Below are 24,407 nucleotides of genomic sequence, written 5' to 3'. Positions count from 1 at the left end.
TATTTGAACTCTTGTTTTAAGTTTACATATAGTATGTACTTCCACCAGCTTTGTGGGCATGTAATAACTAAAGTTGTATTGGATTCCATCAACAAGCTCTCTGTATTTGTAAATATGTTGGAGGGTATATTGTGCATGCACAATTTCCATACTCATTGCGAAAGATAGTTCCAATGCTTATCCAACAGGTATATGCAGGTGGATATCATCAAAAGAGATAAAGAAAACATCACATCAAGACATGAGAATTCTAACCATCAAAGCTGTATGTTTGATTTAAAAAGGCATTTCCAATGCTTATCCAATAGGTATATGCAGGTGGATATCATCAAAAGAGATAAAGAAAACATCACATCAAGAAATGAGAATTCTAACCATCAAAGCTGTATGTTTGATTTAAAAAGGCATTTCCAACAAGTATTATGAACATCTAATTGCATCTCCTTATCCACTTGGAAGATGAAGTGGCATATGCAAGGACTTTGCATAACTAATGGATATTTATCTTAGAATAGTTTATGAAGGTGTTATGGCAAAAAGCTAGACTAGAGGGTAGCATGATAGAAGGATCATTGGTGCAAGGGTCAATGTTTTACATTATAGAGTTCCATATACAACTCAATCTAGACATGCCTTGACTTTAGGATGATAGTAATGATCCACGGTTGTAGGAGAGATCACACAAGGGAGGGGAAAGAAAAAAGAAAATGAATATCTCCTTGTAACCCAAAGTGAACACCTTTTGTCTTTATAATTAATCTAATACTTCACATAAATGCCTTTGCACTCATTGTCTTGTTGTTGTGGTTGAACCTTATCCTAGTACACAAGATATTGGAGTAGTCAACCACTTCATTACTCATTATGAACTCTCTCTCTCTCTCTCTCTCTCTCTCTCTCTCTCTCTCTCAATTGTGGGTATGAAAGGGGTATGAAAACCTCAATTGGATATATGCATACCTTGTAGGTTTCCTTGATTTTGAGGGGAAAATTAAGTGGTCTCAACTCACATGATTGGCAGAAAATGATAAATGTAACATGATTTCCACGTGAATTCAAATATATTTGAAGTCTTGTTTTAAGTTTCCATATAGTATTTACTTCTCGATGTACTTCCACCAGCTTTGTGGGCATGTAATAATTGAAGTTGTATTGGATTCCATCAACAAGCTCTATGTATTTGTAAATATGTTGGAGGGTATATTGTGCATGCACAATTTCCATACTCATTGCAAAAGTTAGTCCCAAATGCTTATCCCCGATAGGTATATGTAGCTGGATATCATCAAAGGAGATAAAGAAAACATCAAATCAAGAAATGAGAATTATAACCCCATCAAAGCTGTATGTTTGATTTGAAAAGGCATTTCCAACAAGTATTATGAACATCCATTTGCATCTCCTTATCCACTTGGAAGATGAAGTGGCATATGCAAGGACTTTGCATAACTAATGGATATTTATCTGAGAATAGTTTATGAAGTGTTATGGCAAAAAGCTAGACTAGAGGGTAGCATGATAGAAGGATTATTGGTGCAAGGGTCAGTGTTTTACATTATAGAGTTCCATATACAACTCAATCTAGACATGCCTTGACTTTAGGATGATAGTAATGATCCATGGATGTAGGAGAGATCACACTAGGGAGGGGAAACAAAAAAGAAAATGAATATCTCCTTGTGACCCAAAGTGAACAGCTTTTGTCCTTATAATTAAACTAATACTTCACATAAATGCCTTTGTACTCATTGTCTTGTTGTTGTGGTTGAACCTTATCCCAGTACATAAGATATTGGAGTAGTCAACCACTTCAGTATTCATAACTCTCTCTCTCTCTCTCTCTCTCTCTCTCTCTCTCTCTCTCTCTCTCTCTCTCTCTCTCTCTCAGCCCCATCTCTCTCAATACTTTGTCTTGCCCTTGCTCTCAACTTTTTCTACTACCCTCCTCCCTCCCTTTCCAATGGTTTCCCTCCCCGTTGTTCTCTCTCTCTCTCTCTCCCTCTCTCTCTCTCTCTCTCTCTCTCTCTCTCTCTCTCTCTCACACACACACACACACACACACACACCCTATCTCTCAACTCATAGTAGCTTGTAGCTTTTAGCTCATCTCATTAATCATAGGCCGTCTCTGCTCATAAGCAGCAGCTCTTAGCCCACCATCGCTAAAGCTTGTTAACTCACCATCAAATCACGTAGTGCCAACTCCAAGCTTCAGGGTATAGCAGTTCGAGCAGTTGCATAGCTCCAAGGTTCAAAAGCTCAAAACTTCAATTTGATCGTCTCAGTCCAACGGGGATGACCTTTTCTATTTTCTGTCTTCTTTTTACACCTTATATTTCCTCTTACATCCTCAATCCAGTTTGGATGACTATGCATAGCCTTGGTCATCTAGCTAATCAATTAGTAAGCCTTTACTAAGTCTATGTATATGCAGTCTCTAGTAAGAGTGTCTATTGAGAGGTAATCATAGGCCTCTGCTCCATATTTGTTGGAGTACTTGACAAGCCTTTTGGGTCTAACTAATAAATATTGGAATGTAGGATTAAGAGCCCTCATGGTAGAGAATGTATGTGATATAGGTTTCATTTTTTACAACCTCATGACATGAGATATGGCTATGCATTAGATTCATTCACAAGGCTAAGCGTCTCAATTTTTTCACTTAAATTGAGATAATGATAGAGTTCCTAGCCATATATTCCTTTTTTACATGAATTTAAAATAGTTGGGTGATCTATTTATTTTTTCAAAATGCTTGTAAGTATATGATTTGGTGGATTCAATAATGATATTGGTTTAAGAGAAACTTGGTTGATTTAGGTGGTTAATATTTTCTACATTGTCTATGATAATGCAAAGATTTAAGACTCAAATGGACCATATGCTGGAATGGGATTCAAGGGCCCAGGAACCAATTGCTTGCATCCATATGCTTGGCATACCTCACAACTTCAGCACCACTCATGGACATCTTTGTTGAGTCGGGGCCAATAATACCCTGTGTTAAGGATCTTTCGAGTAGTGCTATAGCTGAAGCAAAGTGACCTAAACATTCATGACATAGCTCCATAATCCTTTTAGATTCTTCCAAGCTCACTACCCTCCTAAGAACGTTATCTTTACCTTGCTTGTATAGAACATTCCCAAGGATTGTATAAGGACGAGCCTTCCTTGTGAGCTCTGCTTTTGTTGAGGGTCAACAATCCATGAGGAAAATGTCCTTCATCCAAGTAATATTGAACATCTTGGAGCTCTGGCCAACCTGTTTCTATCAATGCAAGAGTAGCTTCAGTGAAAGAAGCCATAGGTTTAGTAGCCATCTCATCAGCTTGATGATTATCTTTTCTTTGAATATGCACAAACTTGCAAAACTCAAAAGCTTCCTTTAACTCCATCTCTCTTTTATAAAGATCTTGTAGATTAGGACTCCGTGCCTTATAAACACCTTTCATTTGCCTAATTACCAGTTGAGAGTCTCCTTTAACCTCTACCTCTTTCACTCCTTCCTTTAGGCAATCTTGTAATCCACAGATCAATGCATTGTACTCGGGCACATTATTTGATATTGCTTCAGGAAATTGCCTACCCTTGGCCCATACCTCTTTTCCTTCTGGATCAAATAGAATTATCACCCCAGCCCCACATTTCCTAGAAGGGCTAAAGACTCCATCAAAATGCAACTTGAAAGCTGTTGGCGGGGTCTCCAACTCTTCATCTAAGTCTTCCTTTGCCTTTGTTACTTCTTCTTCCTCCTTACCTGTGTAAACAAATCTGCCAGAGAAGCTTTAGTGGTGCTTTCTGTAATAAAAGTGAAAGAGAACTCTTGAAGCTCACAAATCCACTTAGCAAACTTTCCAACAGGATTGGGTTTGCGAACCAAAAATTGTAACGCAGGTTGAGACGTAAGGAAGAAAAAAGGGTGAGGCAGCAAGTATGACCTAAACTTCTTCACTGCAAAGACCAAAGATAAACCTTCTTCCTCCATTTCACCATATCTCTCCTTAGCCTCTGTGAGTTGCTAACTTGCATAATACATTGGTTGCATACGTCCTTGCTCACCCTTCTAAAGTAGTATGGCTCCCACTGAATGAGTTGGCACACTTGGATTCACATAGACATCATCCTCCCACCTAGGAGGTTGCATAATTGGCCTTTGGCTCATGCATTCCTTAAGCAAACAAAATGCCTCATCTTGCTCTAGTCCCCATTTAAAAGATACATTTTTCTTTGTCAATAAATTTATAGGATAATCTTTTCAGAAACCATATCAACAAAGTGCTAGTAATACTTTGTTTTACCCAAAATTCCCCTCACCTCTCTAACATTACTAGGTGGTGGAAGGGCCATGATTGCTTGTACCTTCTCAGGATCCATTTCTATACCTTCCTCTGAGATAACATGTCCTAACAAAGCCACCTTCTTCCTAGCCAAACGGCATTTTATATGATTAAGGCAACCTTTTGCGTCATCAATACTTTTCAATGCAATCCTCAACTTTTCCAAGTGATCCACACGGCTTGAATAAATGCAAAAATCATCCAAAAACACTCTTATGAACTTTCCCAAGTAGGGTGCAAGTACCTAGCTCATGAAACATTGGAAAGTTGCTGGTGATTAGTTAAACCAAATGGCATCACCCTATATGCATACACCCCCCATGGTGTAACAAATGAAGTCTTCCTTTGATCTTCCTCATAAATCCGAATTTGGAAGTATTCGGAGTACCCATCACATACTGAATATATTTCATGGCCTGCAACTTGATCCAATATCTCATCTTGAAATGGTAGAGGAAAATAATCCCTCTTTATGCATGCATTCAGAGGGCGAAAGTCCACACATACATGCTATTTCTTTCCTTTCTTGGGAGTAACCACCACGGGAGAAACCCACTCTGAATTCTCAACTGGAAAAATAAACCCAGCTTGGAGCAAGTTAGTTACCTCCTTCTTGAGCACTTCTGCTTGTACCACTCCCAGTAGTCTAAGCCATTGCACCATTGGCTTGCTTTGAGGCTTCAAGTCAATTTTGTGCTCCACTAAGGTAACTTGGCACACCTGTGAGTAACTATTTGCAAACAAATTAGGAAACCCATCAAGCATTTCTAGGTATTCATCTCTTTCAGTACCTGTTATAGTCTCATCAAGAAGCATCTCATTTTGTTAGCGAAGACTAGTGCGATCCACCACTTCCTCATACATGGTTGAAGATGATTCTCCTTCTGAAGCTCCATTTCCCTGATTGTCCCCCTAATCAACACCAAGGCAAAGACTAAACACCACTCCTTCCACATCTCCTTCTAAGATGGACTCCTCGGAGGTGCCACTTGTCTCATGATCGGATGACTCACTGAGCTCTCAAAAGTTGAAGTTTCCTCCTTTACCACCTTCTTGTGGTGACTCTTGATGTTGTAGCGGTTCTTCCTATTCCCTCCTTGGAGAATAAGATCACGTGTCTCCCACTTCTATACTGCCTTCACTTGACGGAGCCAAGGCCTTCCCAAGATCAATGGGTAAGCCCTAGCATCTGGTTTTGTAGGAATAACCTGAAATGTTGTAGGTACATAAATTCCACACACATCCACTGCTAAATTCTTCACAACTCCTAGAGTTTTCACTCTAGTATTATCAGCCAACTTAATGCGATAAGGAGAGTTAAGAGAACATAACTTCAAATCAGCATCTTTCATTGTCTTTTCACTCATGACATTTATCGATGCACCTCCATCAATGTATGCATTAGAAATAATCTGGCCATCGATGATGACATCAACAACAAGTACATCATCTCCCACATCTATGTCTACCTTTTGTGCCATAGGTGTCCCATTATCCTTTTTCTTCTTTTTCTTAGACTCACTAGTGCTGGCCAATTTGCTCCATTCCTTCCTAAGTTTTGGAGAGAGTGCCAAAAGCTACCCAAATGTGATTTGTGTAGTCTTCTCTCTAAGGTCTGTCAATAGATCATAACTAAGAGTCCCTTGTCCAAGAGGAAAATCAGATTGTCCAATCTTTCTTCAGGATGATTTTTTCTTCTTATGTTTCCGTTCTTTCTCCTCCTCCTCTTCCTCGTCACTCCTAGTTTTACGACTTCTTGTCATCAATGGCATCAAAGTTTCTTCCTCATCTTCCTCCTCTGAACATGTTCTAAGAGTATTACACTCTTGTCTTCTCTTTTTTTCAATTTTGGACATTTGGGATGATAGTGTCCCTTCTCTTGACATTCATAACAGGTAACATTGCTTTTATCCCTAGGCTTATCCTTAGTTCGTGGAGCCCCAGGTGGCTTGGCATTCACTAATGCAACTTCAAATCAGTAAAAACTGTGAGCCGTAGGGCAGCTAAAAGCAACTATAAATGTAACTAGGTGTGTAACCAGGGTGCTCGGTCATAAATTAGAAGGGTCTTGCAGTAGGAACTTTTTAGAGTCCATGAGCAACCAAGTTTAACGTAAGCAAACACGTTCAGTATTCGCCAACACGTTCAGAACACGAAAAAACAAATAGGAGACAGGTCGCCAAGCAAGGGAGCTATGACGCCAGGAGCTGCCAACCGGGAAGCTAGTCCGCGGGTACGTGAGAAGGGACCAGAAGCAAACAAGGAAGAAAGTGCAGCAACAAGCGAGCAAAGCAGCCGGTGGGTGGAGAAAAATAGAAACAGTAGTAGCTAGAAAAGCCCAAGAAAAGGAGCAGCTTACCAGGAAGCTACATAAAGGAAGCAATGTAAAGGTAAGATGAAGGTAAAGAAAAGTCAAAGCACATGAAGTGCTACGCACAAGGCTACTGAGAAGTAAAAAGCACATGAAACACACAAGCTAGTGATTAAGCACGGAAATGACTCCACGATATGCTCAGGTGCATAATGGAGTCAGGGTCGAAGATACGTAAGGGAGAAGAGCCAACCACAAATAACGATGGTGATCTAATTAAACGGCAGGGAGGGAGCCAGCCAAGAAAGGGAACAAAAAGTCTGTAGCCACGGGCATAGAAGAAAGCACGAGAGAGTCGCGGACCTAAGAACAGGAGGAAGCATAACCAAGCGACAAAGTTGAAGGTAGAATTGAGATCCCGATGATCTTCAAATCAAGGAGAGGAGCGTATGATGAGCGTGCTTTTAAGCAAGAACGTCGTTGTTAGGAAAATGAAAGTAATGTATCAACGGTGTGGTGAAAAATGGCTACAAGAAGTGGATTAGAGTACTCTTTAATGTGAGCACCACTTAAAACCAAGCAATTATAAGGGATTTAACGCGAGGTAGAATCCAAACCATAAAAAAATTTGCTCATCTTGAGATGTTCCATTGCCAATGAACCTTTGGAATCTCCCATAGAAGATGAAGAAGACTCAACCACATGCAAAGCAGCTTGTTGGTACTTGATGAATAAATCCTCATACCTCATAGCGAAGGTCAAAACTGACTCTCCTTCCTTTTGGGAAATCTTCTCCAGCTGCAATAACAAGGAATTTGGTGACTCCAATGTCCCAAATCTCTTCTTCATTGCCTCGACCAAGCTTTCCCAATCATCCTTGGTATCTTTTGGCAAGGCCTCGTACCAAGTTAAGGCCATACCCTCCAAGAAATCTGGAAGTGTCTCAGCACGTTCGTTCATAGACCAACCAGTCAAGCAGCATGCTCGATTGAATTCCCGAAGGTAACTCCTTGAGTCTTCTCCTTACAACGGTCACCCTGGCATATCACGAGTGGAGCTCGATATTTCAACACTCCCCCTCGAGCTCAATCCCAATTCTTGCAAACCAAGCAGGCCTCTGAACTTGCGCAGCTTCTCTGCGCCCAATGCCTTCATGAATATGTCAGCTACCTGATCCTTTGTGTTGACATAAACTAGATCAATAAGACCTAGTAAAACCTTCTCCCGCACATAGTGATAATGCATCTCAATGTGCTTTGTTCTAGCATGATAGACTGGGTTATTTGCCAAGTGTATACTGCTCATGTTGTCACAATAAATGACAACTGGCCCATTTGTAGACTGATGCATATCATAAAGTAGCTTATGCAACCAAGCTACCTCACATGCAGCCATTGCTGCACCCCTGTACTATAGGCTATTTCTTGCTGCTCCAAGTGACTGCAGCACTCCCAAAAGAGAACACATATCCACTGGTATATTGTCTATCAGAAATACTACCAGCCCAATCAGCATCAGTGTATCCATGCAATTGTATCTGAACCCCAGCCTCATAAAATAGTCCATACTGCAATGTGGACTTCACATACCTGAGTATGCATCTAGCCGCATCCAAATGCGGTTTCCTTGGAGCTTGCATAAATTGACTTACCAATCCAACAGCATAGCTCAAATCTGGCCTGGTAATAGTCATATAAATCAAACTTCCTACTATGCGCCTGTACATAGTAGGGTCTTCCAAAAGCTCACCTGCATCTATGCTCAGGTTCACATTCTGCTCCAAAGGAACTGAAATAGGCTTACAGCTTGTCATCCCATATTTGGACAGCATGTCCAATCCATACTGCCTCTGCAAGAGCCATATCCCACTTGGTGATCTAATCACCTCAATGCCCAAGAAATAACGCAGCTCTCCCAAATCCTTCATCTCAAACTTCTGCTTCAATAGCATTTTCACATGAAGGATATCTTCATCACTATCACTTGTGATGATCAAATCATCAACATAAATGACAAGCAGCATAATACCTTTCTCTATTTTTCTCACATAAAGTGAGAAATCTACCTTGGAAATCTGAAAGCCAATAGTGACAAGATACTATCCTATCTTGTCAGACCATGCTCTAGGTGCTTGCTTCAAGCCATACAAGGCTTTGTTCAACCTGTAAACAAACTCAGGATGAATAGCATGAACATAACCTGGTGGCTGCTCCATAAACACCTCTTCTTGCAAATCACCATGCAAGAAGGCATTCTTTACATCCATCTAATGTAAAGACCATCCCTTTGATGCAACCATAGCAATGACTGCTCTTACGGTTGCCATCCTTGCAACCGGACTGAATGTTTCTTCATAATCAATGCCATATGTCTATACATACCCCTTGACAACTAATCTTGCCTTGTATCTGTTCACAGAACCATCTGCATTGTGCTTCACCTTATAAACCCTTCTTGTCTTTAGGCAAAGGCACCAATTCCCATGTAGCATTTGCTTCCAAGGCATCCATGGCTTTCTCCCATTTTTCTTTTCCCATGGCTTGCTCAAAAGAAGTGGGTTCTAGTTCCTGTATCACTTTGACCATATAGGCATAGTGAATGGCTGTACATCCATCATATTTCAGCCTATCCACAGGATATCTAGCTCTGGTAGACTTGCGCAAAATAGGCTCACTTTTAGGTGCTCTCAAAACATCGTGGTCTTCTATACTCCAGGTGTAACAATAGAAGGAATACCCAACTCATCATCAATGCTCTATTTTGAGCCACTGGATTGACCATCCACATAAGAGTGACCTGCATTCACATCAAACATGGGCTGATCTACCTTCTCTTTTCCTTTTCGTGATACCTGCATACCACTATCTGCATTGCTTTGAGGAGATTCTCTTGACCTCAATCTGCCTATCCATGGCCAAGTATGTGAACCACTGCTAGAGGACACTGCAGGTCCACTAATATTTTGTGATTGCTACTGTGAATTCTGTGTAGCATTACCATTTTGTGCATCTACATCATCAGTCACATTTATTGGTTTATACCAGCTGCTCATCTCATTAAAAACAACATCTCTGCTCACTGTAAACTTACGAGTAGAAGGGTTATAGCATCTATACCCTTTCTGCTACAGAGAATAACCAATAAAGATGCACTTCTCAGCTTTTGGATCCAACTTGGACCTCAACTCATCTGGCACATGAACATAGGCAATGCAACCAAAAATTTTCAAATGAGAAATATCTGGTTTCCTACCAGTATACATCTCCTCTGGTGTCATGCCATGTATTGCTGCAGTGGGAGTCCTGTTCATTATGTAAACTACTGTAGCAAGTGCTTCAGCCCAATAATGTTGCTTTATGCCATGCTCCTGCAGGAACCTTGCAAACTCATTTGAGAGGTACTCTCCCCCTCCATCTGACCTTAGGCATTTTATTTGCAGACCTGTTTCTTTTTCAACCATAGCTTTAAAAGCTTTGAAGTGCCCAAACACTTCACTTTTCTTTTTCATAAAATACACCGAAACTTTTCTGCTGTAGTCATCAATAAAAGTGACAAAATAGTGATAGCCTCCAATAGATGCAGCTTTAGTAGTCCACACATCAGAGTGGATTAATTCCAATGGCTTCTTACTCTCTTGAACATGCCTAGGAAATGGTTTTCTTGCCTGTTTTCCAAATTGACAGGCTTCACATATCTTATGCATTTCTGCAACCTTGAATTTAGGCAATCCTGCAATAATATTTTGGGCTTGCATTGATTTAAGTCACTGTACATTAACATGACCAATACGTTTATGCCAAATATCAATATCTGCAACTACACCGGTCCCATGTGCAAACATTGCTGCACTCAATTCAGGCATGTCCACATCCAACGTAAACATCCTGCCCTTCTTCTTTCCTTTTGCTATCAAGCGACCGTTATTTTTCATATCCTCAACAAAGCATCCATGAGGATTAAATCTGACCTGCAAGCCATGCTCAACCATTTAACCAACAGAAACCATGTTCTTGGTGATGTTCGGGACATGAAATACATCAGACAGGTATTTCTTTTTCCCATCCTGCATAGACAAAGGAATTTTACCAATCTGTACAATAGGATGTGCAATATCATCAGCAGTCTCCACAAATCCTGGTCTTTCTATTTTCCTTGCATCTTGCATCCATTCTGCATGACCTGTCATGTGGTTTGATGCACCTGAGTCAACATACCACACATCATTGCTTTCTTCTCTGCACTTGTCACAGAATTGGTCATGTGCTGCACCATAAACAGATGCTCATTTCTGTCATCACCCTGTCTACTAGAAGATGCATAATTCCCTTGCTGCAATTTTCCATTCATGATGTCATTCTGCTTTTTGTAGCAGTCTTTAGCCATATGACCCATTTTACCACAATAGTAGCATTCAACATTGCTGTTTGCATTTTGGCTTCTCTGCCATCCACCACGACCTCTTTGGCTCCCCCTGCCTCTAGAGTTACCACGTCCTCCTCCAAAGGACTGGTTTTCTTGAGTTTGTTGCATATTTTGATTTCTACCATGGCCTCCAGATCAGCCTCCTCTACCTCTGCCTCTACCTCTTCTAGCATTTGAGTAGAAGATAGTTTCTTTTGAAGTTCCTCTTGAAGAAGATGCACCACCATTTCTCTGCTCTTCAGAAATTAAAAGAGCAAACAACTCCTCAAAATCAGGAAATTTTTCATGGACGGCAATGGATGTCCGGAACTGTGCATAATCCTTTCCTAGGCCATTCAAGGTCAGAGAAACTAGATCATCATCTTCCACTGGCGACCCAATGGAAGCAAGTGCATCTGCAATTTTCTTCACCTTCATGTGGTAGTCATTGATGCTCATATTTTCTCTCTGCACATTGTGCAACTCCTGCTTGAGCTGCATTTTCCTGGCTTGTGTATTTGTGCTGTACATTTTTGCCAAAGTATCCCATGCCTCCTTTGGCGTACTTGCATCCTGAATATGCACAATCATAGAATCCGAAATACTGATAGAAAGCCAGTACATAACTTTTTTGGCTCTCTCATGCCATCCTTTAAATGCTTGCATTTCCTGTTGATTGGGAACATTAGGAAGAACTGGTTCTTCTTCATTTCCTATAATGAACTCCCAATAACCTTTTCCCATAAGGAAATTCGTCATTCTAAACTTCCATGCCTGGAAGTTGTTCTTGTCAAGCTTTTCAGTGACAATCTATGAAAGAGAATCAGACGCCATTATAGAACACTGCAAAATATTCTGTCACTACAAAAAACACAACTTTTGCCTCACACGGGCGGATTTGCAAAACTGACGAAAGTGGTATTTGACCACACAGTCACTTCCTAGTGACGATTTTGCATCAACAGGCAACAAGGATGATTCTGGAACTCCCAATATCTCTGCGCACAAGCATATGATGCAATTTCTACGGCAACTTTTCACCGACCTGCAGAGCAGTGGTCGCACAGCAAAAAACAGGGCCTTTTTCTGAGTGCCTGCGAAAAACTTCCGCCTTCAAAACGGGCCCCGAAATGGCCTCAAATCAGAAAAATAAAGTCACCCTAGGCTTTTCCCTTGCCCGCAGCATATACTGCCCTCTCGCCACACTGCGAAGGGCGTCTCAATCTGAGACAGTGCACTCTTGCACTTCCGGCTATGCTACCTGCAGAGATTTGCTCCCAAACTTGAAAAAGAAAAGCAACACTGGTCCTCTTACCAGGACACCCTGAACTTGGTTTGCTTTCTTGAGCTCCTTACCACGAACCAGGCTCTGATACCATGTGAAGATAGTGGGAGAGAGGGAAGGAGTCTCACTTGCAGCTTTCTCACATACACAATGGGGGAATACACACAAAGGTGGAGGCTGAAAACAGTTTTCCTCTTCTTAGTTGTGAAAGCCAAAAAGAACTCTAGTACAAAGAAATAGGAGAACCCTATATGTGGGTCTCAGCTAACTAAGGTGGCATACTAACTGAGCCATGAACTGGAGTACATAAGGATAGCTGTCATACAGCTATTATTCATGGGCGGTGTACCAACCGCATCTGCAGCTAACAAGTCGGTGACATAAATGCACAACGGTCACCCTGGCATATCACGAGTGGAGCTCGATATCTCAACAGTATATCAATCACAAAATATCCAACACGTGCTAGGCCACAAAAGATGATCATAAAGAGAAGTCCAAAAGTTTTGTTAGTACGTTGGCTCTATGAGTGCAAAAGAATTGCAATGTCAAAAGTCTAATGTCGTTGTCATGGAACAAGCTATGATTTGCAACTTCATTTGGTATTATTGTGCTTAAAGTCAATTTAACATACTCTCCTCTAATGTCTTCCCAAAATGAAGATTGCATTGCCAAAAAGTATTACAAGGGAGAACCTCTTTCAAATTATATGTAAGAAATCAATGCACATTTTGAGGAGCTACCCTATCTAGAGCATATGGTTTAAGATTTCAAATGCACAAGTATGAAACTCTTTTATGCTATGTAAAACATGACAAAACGTCCTAGGTGTAACATTTAAAAACTACCCTACTGAGCTTTGCTTTTAACATTCCAAACTATGTAAGAGTCTCATTAGAGTTGTCTTGATTTAACTAAAATCTCTACAAAAGAGGAATGGAAATATGAAATAAATGGCACTATCTAAATACAAAATCTACACAAATGATCACCAGAACTTGCATCAACTATGTCATTGTGAATGTCAAATAGATTGTTGTACATTGCCCCCAACATTGGTTACTTTAATTGTGATGTTGGGTTACTTTAATTGTTACTAACGGTGTCACATATGGGCTAAAGCTCAAGTCTTATAAAAGAAATCTTCAAGATGTAGATTTAATTTTGAGCAAATAATCCACAAATGAGACTGTCTAATTGAACTTAAAGTGACCAAAGGTCTCATTTTATTAAAATTTTTTGTCTTTTAACACAATTATATGGTGTTCAAATTTGTTTGTCTATTAACACTAAATTGTGTGTGTTGTGTGCGCACGTGCGCGTGTGTGTGTGTGTGTGTAGAAGATATTTACAACACCCCTTTCCATAGTGAAGAGTAGATAATTTAGAGTAGGAATGAGAAATGTTTAATAGATAAACTTTGAAATAAACATCCACTAAAAATGAAGTAGCATCAATAGCATGTGAACAAATTTTTTTCAAATATGAAAAGTGAGTAGTAGAGCTTTGATAAGTCATTAGCAGCATCACTTTTACTGAAGAGGGGAGTCTGCCTACCTGCCACCATCCAACAAGCAAAATAGTAAGAACCAATTTTGACTTTAGTTGGGAAGATAGGTGTCATAAACACCCCTCCCTTGTTATCGGAGTCACAATAAAAATTAACACTTGGCCATACACCTATCAAGCTTAATGAAAAAGCAAGATTGTTTGGGTAGAAGAATGAGTTTACCGATTATAGGGAGAGGAATATTGAACCTTTATAGATGGGGAGTAGGTGAGAAGAGTGCAGAAGGGGAGGGGGAGGGGGAGGGGGAGGGGAGGGGCTTTTTCGGAATAAGTGTGGAGGAGAGAAAGTGATGCTAGAAGATATAGTTATTAAACAACCAATCAACTTGAGAGGGAAATTTAAAACAAATGAATAGAAAAAAAGGGGGAATCTAACTAAAGGTAAGAAATAAAGAGATTTGGATGTGGATGTCAATTGATTGACTGGAGCATCAAAGTCAATGACATCATCAAAGGTCATTCGAGAGCCAACATAGCACCTCATTATCTCAGAGATCAGTTTCTTCCATCACTTCCTATATGGTAAGGTATTCCTCACCCTCAATCCTGATTGGATCAATCGAAGGAAGGTGTGGCATGGTTGTTGCCTCATTTGGATTATACGTAGAGGATGGATATGCACGAGTCGAATATGAAGATAAGATGACCTCGCTTTCAACTTGCTCCTCAGCTAGGTTAATAGTATGCTCCTAAGCCTCCAGGTCTAGGTTTAGGTAATCTCCTCCACCACTTGTTGATGGACTTGCTCCACCACTTGTGGATGCAAGACCCTCGGGCTACTCACCAACATCCTCATCAAACTTGCTAGTCGCAACAAGGAGAATGATAAGGGCTGCATCTCTCGTGATCGAATGAATTGGGGAAGATGAATCATCCTCGATGGGAATAGCATACTCAGGGAGAGATAGGGACATTATTCATGGCCCTACCTAGTGTCTTCTTGAAGTTAGTACTGTGGTCAAAAGAGCTCAAAATATCCAATGAAACCCATTGGTGAGGGGAGTTAGCAATCGCGACATATTGTCCATGGATAAGTCTATCAAAAAACTGAAGAGAGGGATTATCAGCAAGAAGGAGAGCTCTCAAGTGTGACTCAAGATGGAATGCCTTGTAGAAGATAGGATAAACCTGATCTGCAAAGGCATGGGAATCAGTGGATGAAATCCACTAGTCAAAAGCCTCTCTAGGGGAAGCCATGAGTGTAGGAGGATGCTCGGGAAGATGAAAGAGGAGGCAATGGAATGCAAGATTACTCAAGAGTGGGAAACTGAAAAATGTAAAAATGACCTTAGAAGTATACTTTATAAAATGGGAATTGCCCTTACTTGACTTTCATCGACGACTACAGCAGATATTGTTGGGTCTACTTTCTGAAAGAGAAATTCAAAGTGTTTTCCAAATTTCAAGAATTCAAAGACATGGTAGAAAACTAGACAAGCAGAAAGGTCAAAGTCATGAGATCAGATAGAGGAGGTGAATGCATGTCTTTAGCATTCATGAACTTTTGTAGAAGTCACGGCATTTGAAGACAATTCACTTATGCAGATACTCCTCAGCAGAATGCAAGAGCTGAAAGGAAGAATGGTATTTTAGAAGACAGTGCTAGAGTAATGCTGTGTGGGTCTCAATGGTGACACACGTGTCATGGTGATGTTGAAGAGGTGCCGATGTAGCCTCTACTCCAAGCTACTTTTTGTGAGAGCAATGCAAGGCACAAGCCATCCACAAGTGTCACTCGAGCGGCCTCCAGATTGTTGCAATGTGTTTCCATGAGAGAAAGAGGGAAGGGGGAGAGGGAAGAAGAGAGGGGAGAAGGGAGCGAGAAAGAGAAGGGAAAACTCCAGATTGTTGCAATGTGTTTCCATGAGAGAAAGAGGGAAGGGGGAGAGGGAAGAAGAGAGGGGAGAAGGGAGCGAGAAAGAGAAGGGAAAAGGAGAGTGAAGGGGGATGGAGTGACAAACAAAGTGGAAACACATTATTGCAACAATCCGGAGGCCGCTTGAGTGACACTTGCAGATGGCTCGTGCCTTGCATTGCTCTCACAAGGAGTAGCTTGGAGTGGAGGCTCCATCGGCATCTCTTCAACATCCCCATGACATGTGTGTCACCATCGAGACCCACACGTTTTTGGCACCACTATCGAGGATAAAAGGTATGCTTTTGCATTGCACTTGTCTTCCTTCATTATCTACCCATTGCACAAGGATTCTAGCTTAAGTTGGAGCTTTTTTAGTGGAGTTGTAGGAGAAGAAAGAGTGAAGAAGTGAGAGTTGTGGATGGAAAAGTAGGAAAGCTATCATTTTGTGGTGGAAAGCCATTTTGGAGCTTTTAAAGCTTGTTTTTAATGCTTTTTAGTGTTTTGAGTTGATAGGAACTTAGTTTGTGAGATTGCTAAGGAGTGTGTGATGTACAGCTCAAACTCACACAGTTTGATCCCCAAATATCTCGAGGCCAAAGCATCCAGGCAATGTGCACAGATTGTAGGTTCCAGCTACCTAACACCCCAAGGCCAACGATTGTAGGCAACGTTCACATTCTTATCCACTTCAACAGAAATAGCCATGAAAAGAGTACAGCTCAAACTCAAGGAGATTGATCCCCAAATACCTTGAGGCATAAGAGTGCAAGCAACGTGCACAGGTTATATGTTGTAGCTGCAAGCTAATGTTAAGTGTCTTGGGGAAGTTAAGCCTCACCACTCCAAGCTTTGAGCCTCATTCACAAGGTTCGAACCACAAATGACTTAAGGCGTGAGGGCGCTTAGGGAGTTTGAGCCCCAAATCGCCTAAGCCTTGGAGACGCAAGGCTAGCACAAGTGCTATTTGGGAGCCGGTTAGGAACACCTCCTAACACCAAGCTTGTCCCAAGCACTCCAATATGGTTAACACAAGCGTTATTTTCGCTAGTAGGGAGAGATGGAAAGAATATCAATATGCCTTGGCACCCTACGGGCCCAAGAGCCTTTTTATTGTAAAGAGAGGGAGAGTGCTAAAAGAAAAAGGGTTGGCCCTCCCTTCAAAAGGTGACATGTATAAAGGCCAAAGTGTTGACTTTGGTCTTCATTGTTGTTTGCACAAGTTTGAATACAAGCTCCCTCTTCACTTCCAAGAGAGTGTTTTGGGTGTTCCCTTGTTTCCATTGTAGTGCCCTTGTGTTTGCTACTCCAATCCCCTTTACTCTCCTTTTCCCTTCTCCTTCTCTCACCCTTCTCCCCTCCCTTCTCCCCTCTCCCCCTTCCCTCTTTCTCTCGTGGAAACACATTGCAACAATCTGGAGGCTGCTTGAGTGACACTTGCGGATGGCTCATGCCTTGTATTGCTCTCACAAGGAGTAGCTTGGAGTGGAGGCTCCATCGGCATCATTACCTCAATCATGATGATACACGTTCCTTTTACACATGCATGCACTTTGTTTGCTTACCACACTTAAGCCTACATCTCTCATCGGAACACGACTCGATGTCCTAAGTTACACGTATACTACAAACGACAACCCCAATATATCTGTAGGTGACAAGAAGCCTCGAAACCCTGCAAACATAGAAAATCCAGCTCTTCTTGTGAAAGCAGTAGGAAAGAGCCAACATTTGGCACCGTTGCCAGGGAGACTAGCATCTCAAGTAAGAGTAAACATACGCAGGTATGTGTAGAAAACAAACTACTTCGAACTTTCACGAAAATAACACTTAAGGGCAAGGAGAGTAATATTTTTTTCCATTTCTAGCCAAACATATCAACCCCAAGCATCAACCTTGGGTTACTACCTTAAGAAATTTTCTTTATTTCTTAAATAGAAGCCATTTGATAAACAATCAGGCTAGGTAGTGGACACGAATGCATAGAGCTTGCAATTTCGATCATTTCACCTTTTTGCAGAAGAGCAAACCAAGCTATCCATAACAAGTTACGGCTCTGGAAAAGTTTAGGGTTTAACCCTAAACCTAAACTCATTACCTATAAAAACCCACTCCACCCCCTCATTCTTCATCTTTCACATTGTGCCTCCATTCTCTTCTTCATTCCAGAGCCCTATGCAAGACACTCCTCCCTCTCCATCGACCCACCACCTTACTCCCATCCTCACATTGTGACTTCGAGCCCATCTCGCAGTGATAACCCAGCCAGCCACCCACCGTCCATTGTTCCTCAACATTCTTTGTGACATCGAGAAAGACCTTGGAGAGCGTTCAGGTGCCACCACCTCGGCGTTTCGCGTCAAGATCTTCTCCCTCTTTCTCTTTTCCCTCCCATCCATCCACCCACCCCTCCCCCTCCATTTTCCACCTCCCCCTCCCCCCTCCATCTCCACCTCCCCCCCCCCTCCATTCCACCTCCCCCCTCTCTCTCCTTCCCCCCCCACCTCACGTCCCCTCCACCACCCCCCCCCCCCCCCCTTTTCCCCCTCCATCTCCCTCCCCCCCTCCCCCCTCCATCTCCACCACCACCACCCCCTCCCCCTTTCCCCCCTCCCCCCTCCCCCTCCACCACCACCACCCCCTCCCCCCTTCCATCTTCACCACCACCACCCCCCCTCCCCCCTCCATCTCCACCACCTCCTCCCTCTTTCCCTCCCCCTTTCTCCCTCTCTCTTTCCCTCCCCCTCCATCTCCCACCACCACCACCCCCTCCCCCTTTTCCCCCTCCATCTCCCTCCCCCCTCCCCCTCCATCTCCACCACCCCCTCCCTCTTCCTCCCTCTCTCTCTCTCTCTCTCTCTCTCTCTCTCTCTCTCTCTCTCTCTCTTTCCCTCTTTCCCTCCCCCTTTCTCTCTCTCTCTCTCTTTCCCTATCTCCCTCTTTCCCTCCCCCTTTCTCTCTCTCACTCTCTATTTCTTTTTCTCTCTCTTACTCTCTCTCTCTCTCTTTTTCTCTCTCTCACTCTCTCTCTCTTTACTCTCTCTTTCTTTTTCTCTCTCTAACTCTCTCTCTCTCTCACTCTCTCTCTCTCTCTCTCTCTCTCTCTCTCTCTCTCTCTCTCTCTCTCTCTCACACACACACACTACCCCCCCTCACCGGACGCTCATCCTTTTCCTAAACTAAAGCAAAAAGCCTAAGCCCTTGCTGTGGGCCAAGCGCCTGGCTGCGGCGGTGCTCGCAGTGCCCACCCGTGACAGTGCGCCAGCGCTCGCCCATGCCCCTCTGTCGCGGTGCCCGCCCGTGCCCCTCTACCCGTGCCCGCCCGCTCACGCCCCTCCACCGTGGCGCCCCTGACCTCCCCTCCGCCCGTGCCCCTCCGTTGTGGCATCCCCGACCTCCCCTCCGCCGATGCCCTCTCCCCTCCGCCAACGCCCTCCCTCCCACTTTACTCCCCTCCCCTCCCCTCTCCTGCGAACCCCCCGCCCGCCACCTCGCTCCCCTGCCCGCCGCCTGTCCTACCACCCTACCGTGCCACTGCCCAGTCGCCCTACCGTGCCACCCCCGCCCTACCGTGCCCCGCTCCACTCACCCCACCCTACCGCCCCGCTCCACTCACCCCGCCCTCCGCCCGCCTCCCTCACTCCCCACTCCACACTCTCCTCCCCTCCACCTCCCTCACCCGCCCCTCCACCCTCCTCACCCGCCCCTCCACCCTCCCCTCTGTATGAAAACATTCCCCCCGGCCGTCGCCATCGAGACGCCCCCCAGAGGAGTCACACACACACACACACACACACAAAAAAGCTAACCTAAAGCTAACCCTAGGGTTAAGTTAATCTTAGTTAGGTTAGTTTTAACTACAATTAGGTTAGGTTAGTTTAACTGTTGGTTAGTTACCCTAACTAAGTTAGTTGAACTAACTGTGGTCAGTTTAACCCTAACTAGGTTACTAGACAAATAGGATAGTTAATCTAACTAGATCAACTTGGTTCCAACCCCTCAGCTGGACCTTAAGTCCATTCACACCACCCTTAGGCCCCCCCCAACCCCAAATTTTACCCCTACTTTAACCCCTCGAAACTCATCCGTTTGGGACCCAAATTGAACCCCGTTTGAACCCAGATTTCACATACGGAAACACCATGCTACCGGGTATTTTTCCAACCCATTGCACACCATTTTGGCATCCCTAGCACTCATTCATTCACGCCCTCGTGTGGGCCTCGTTTCACACAAATTCGATCATATCTTCATGCCGTGACCTCCAATTAACGATCCGTCTGCATGGGCACATTTTCCTACACACGTAGGACAATCTTAGGTACATTATTAACACAACGGTCCCTACACAAACTAGCACCACTCTAACCCTCCTAACAAAGCTGCATCCACACCCCGCACTTGTGGCAGAGACACCCTTGGCAAATCTTGCCCAATCTGCATGCAGCTACGTTTCGGCCAATGCCTTCGACTCCAATGCTCGCCACATCTGCACATAACTCCGCTGCAACAACCGCCCCTGCCAATCCTCTACCCCGAATCCCCCCCTGAGATTCAACCACTCCCTCTAACTCCTCCACGCCCCAACATGGCTGGACGTCGTCATGACAATCATGGGGATATCGACCTCGATGCAGAGGATAACAATTTCTTCAATCGAAGAAATAACACCAATCAAGGCCGACGCCCCTTGGGAAAACTGGAACTTCTTAAATATAATGGTAGGGGAGATCCAGCCTGCTTCCTCTAGCATTTTGATGCTGCATGCCGAGCAGGTGGCGATCAATCCCATGAAACCAAGGTGGCTTGGTTCCCCATGGCCTTAATTGATGAAGCGTCTGAATGGTACCTAGACCTTCTCATGGAAGAACGTGCCACATGGGACCTACTTCAAACAGAATTCAAACGACACTTTCAAACAAAGAGGCTACAAGATGTTCCCGCTCTCCAACTAAGCAAGCTCAAACAAGGCTGACGAGAAGATGTACGCACATACCTGGGTAAGATGAAGAGATTAATCACCAAATGTGACCCACGCCCAGATGCAAAGTACCTCAGGACTCAAAAAGAAAATCCGAAAGGATATGAAAAAGATAAGCAGCTATGAAACGTTCAGTGCTGCTCATGCGGCAGCCATTGACATTGAGGATGGCATGACAGACTCAGACACTAGCAGTGATGACAATAGATCTAGTACCCGAGATAAGCACTCCAAAAAAGGCAGATCCAAGTCCGTTGTCGAAACATTAAATGAAGATCACCTAGAGGCCATGACCTTGAAGCTGAAAGAAGATATGATGCAGGCCATGAATCAAAAACTTCACTTGTCTCAGCCGCCAACTCAAACATATGCACGGTGAGAAAATGTTTGGTGTCCACACTGCATGGCAAATCATTCAGCAAATGAGTGCCCAGTCCTCAGAGCTAGGATCACTGCACAAGCAAATCCACTGCCAAGGTTGTGGTGCCATATCTACGTCGTTGGGGGCCATGATGAGAACAATTGCATCTTCAACATGCGCAACAACTCGCCTCGACCTCAACAATACTAAGCGGCACCCATGCCAGTATATAAGCAACCGACACTTGCACAAGCGCCCCAGCTCCAAGGCTAAATCTTGTTCCCATTTGGACACAAGTCCCACAACTACTCAGGAATCCGAATCCACGACCATATCCAAGAGGACCAGATCCAGCTCCTCAGGCAGTTCCAATACATCAATTACAAGCCGAGGAAGTAGACTCGCCATTTGAGTATGAAGCAGAGTACCCAGTGTACTATGTAGAAGGTGCAGAGGGTCTAATACCAGTTTATGCAAATCAAGTACGTCCCAACACATATCGCACACCAATCAAGTGCTACGGTTGTGGAGAAAATCACTGGATCACAGAGTGCCCTCATCGTGGTAGCCCAGCTACTTTCCAACCACTCTGCAGAGATTGTGGCATAGGACATGCGTGCATGGATTGTCCCATGAAAAATAAGATCCCAGAACAAACAGAGGTTAAGCCTGACGTCCCCATCGGCATCATTGGGGTAGACCATCAAAGTCTGGGTCCACCAAGTGTAAAGTCACAACCTGTCAATGTAATTACACACCAACAAAAAGAGGCCACCAAGGACCATAACATTCCAATCCAACCAAAGCAACTTCTGAAAAAGAAAGCACAAGTGCCTCCACCTCTGCCAAGCAATGAGCAGTCGAGCTCATCCACATCAACTCCCGAGCCTCAAATAAAAGAAGCTCCATACCCGAATGCAGAGGTGGAGAAGGCTCATTTTCAGGTACTTCAACAATGGGTCCAAAATGAATAAGCTCAATTTGAGGCTGAGAAACAAGCTCAAGACCCAATCCATGACTTGGCCCCATAAAGTATTGATACTGTACTCGAGCCTTTGTTCCAACAACAGACTCCACAACAGAATATACCGCCACGTCAACTTGAAGGAGCCGCACTCTCTAGCATCCTGAGTTGCCCTGTGTCAATTCCCATCGGAATCCTCTTATGGAATTGTCCCAATCTCTGGGAGAGTTTCAAAGGATGGGTTGAACTCACAAATCCCCCTCCACCTATGAATGACATTGAAGATATCCCTGTGCGGATGGGTGAGAGAGATGACATATGCAACATTACTGTGCCTTTCATCCACAAGGCATATAATGAAGTCCAAGCCATAGTGGATGGTGGAGCAGGTGTAAATGTCCTATCCAAGGATCTCTACAAAGAATGGGGTCTCCCACCAATGCAAAAGGCTAATTTTAACATACGCCTTGCCGATGATTCACGAGCTAAACCCTTGGGGATAGTGAATGGCGTGTCCACAAAGATCGCAGGAGTCCGCTTTTCCCTTCAATTCATAATCTTGGATCTCCCCAAAAAATCCTATCAAATCTTACTAGGACGTCCTTGGTTACGGGAAGCATCAGTCCTCCATGACTGGGGAAATGATAGACTAACAATCCAGAATCAAGACACTGTAGTCAGGGTGAATGTGGGGACAGGAGCTATTAAACCAATTATGCCTAGAGTGTTGGATGACACATCTTCAACAACAATCTCAAGCAAATCAGCTCCCTTGCAACAGCATGCCATAGTAGGTGACTCACAAAGCAATGTCAATAACTGGATACAAACATTGGCAACCATCGACAACTACCATTCATTAGACCCCATCTTCTCACAGATCGATGCTAAGGCGCTACAGGTAGATCCTCCACTCCAACATGAAGAACCAATCGATCTAGAGATGCCATTCTTTATGGCTGACCTCGAGTGGGATAATGAACCTGAAGAAGGTACCCATACCAATGATGACTTAGATTTTCCTTGGGACCTTGAAATAGAGGCTACAAATGTTGAAATTGAAGGTCAAATCTTTGATAATGACTTAGCGATTCAGCATGCCCTAATGGCAATCGAGTTCCCAAAAGTTGAACCTCCAAAGTTGAATAACAGCAGAAGATCCCGCAAGAAAGCTGAAGGAGGAAATCGCAAAAAAGCCAAGGTCAACGAATTCAAACGAGTCCAAACAACGATTGTCGAATTGTACCTTGCAAAGTCAACTCCCTCAAAATTAGAACCACCGCCTCTTGAATGTCCCCTAAGGGACTGGAAGGAATATGTGTAGCACATGAGCCCTTACTTGGAAACGCCTTACCAATGGAAAAGTTACCCCACAGTTCCCAACTTAAGAAGTTTCAAAAATATAAGCCACATGTGCGCTCGATCAAGAGACTTTAGAAATAGAAAGAAAAGAAGAGCTAACAAATTAATAAATGCAACTATGCCACCCAGTACACATGACACATGTCAAGCTAGTTCAACCCCATCAGAGGCCGATCTTTGAGAAGTGCTAGAATACTTCAATTATACAAGTGGCAGTGCGCCAATAGCAATGCCAAGACCACTTAGAGAATCTGAAGTTCAAGAAACCGATAGCATTGGAGAAACTCCAATCTATGAGGGATCGGCAAAAACACGCACAATAAACCTCGCCCTTGAAGGGGAGGAAGAAAATTTGGTTTTCATTGGGAAACAGCTTCGTCAAGAAGATGAAACCAAACTCAAAGAACTCCTAATGGAATACCGTGACTGCCTAGCATGGTCATACAAAGAGATGAAAGGAATTTCACCAGAAGTGGCAGTATACACGATACCTATAAGGGAAGGTGCTAACCCTAAGGTATGTCGACCTTATCGTACAATTCCTAAATATGGCATTATGGTTTATGACGAGCTGGAAAAACTACTAGATGCTGGATTCATCTACGAGATAGAGCACACTGATTGGGTTTCACCCATTGTCATTGTGCCTAAACGCAACAAGAAGCTCAAAGTATGCGTAAACTTAAAAAATGTGAATGCCACCACAATTAGGGATCACTATCCCCTACCCTTTACAGAAACAGTGTTGGAAAAGGTGGCAGGATCCAAAATATATAGCTTCTTGGATGGCTTCAGTGGCTATAACCAAGTGCAAATTGCTCCTCAAGACCAATCAAAAATAGCATTTGCTACAGAATGGGGTATTTTTGCATATAGAGTCATGCCATTCGGCCTTTGTAATGCCCCAGCCACATTCCAGTGAGTCATGTTCACAGCTTTCAAGTCATTTTTGAATAAGTTTTTACAGGTGTTCTTGGATGA

Source organism: Dipteris shenzhenensis, chromosome 4 (genome assembly GCF_047967505.1).
Source record: "Dipteris shenzhenensis isolate YYH24624 ecotype China chromosome 4, Dip_SZ_1.0, whole genome shotgun sequence".
Classification (NCBI taxonomy): Eukaryota; Viridiplantae; Streptophyta; class Polypodiopsida; order Gleicheniales; family Dipteridaceae; genus Dipteris; species Dipteris shenzhenensis.
Note: the sequence above shows the minus strand (reverse complement) of the source record.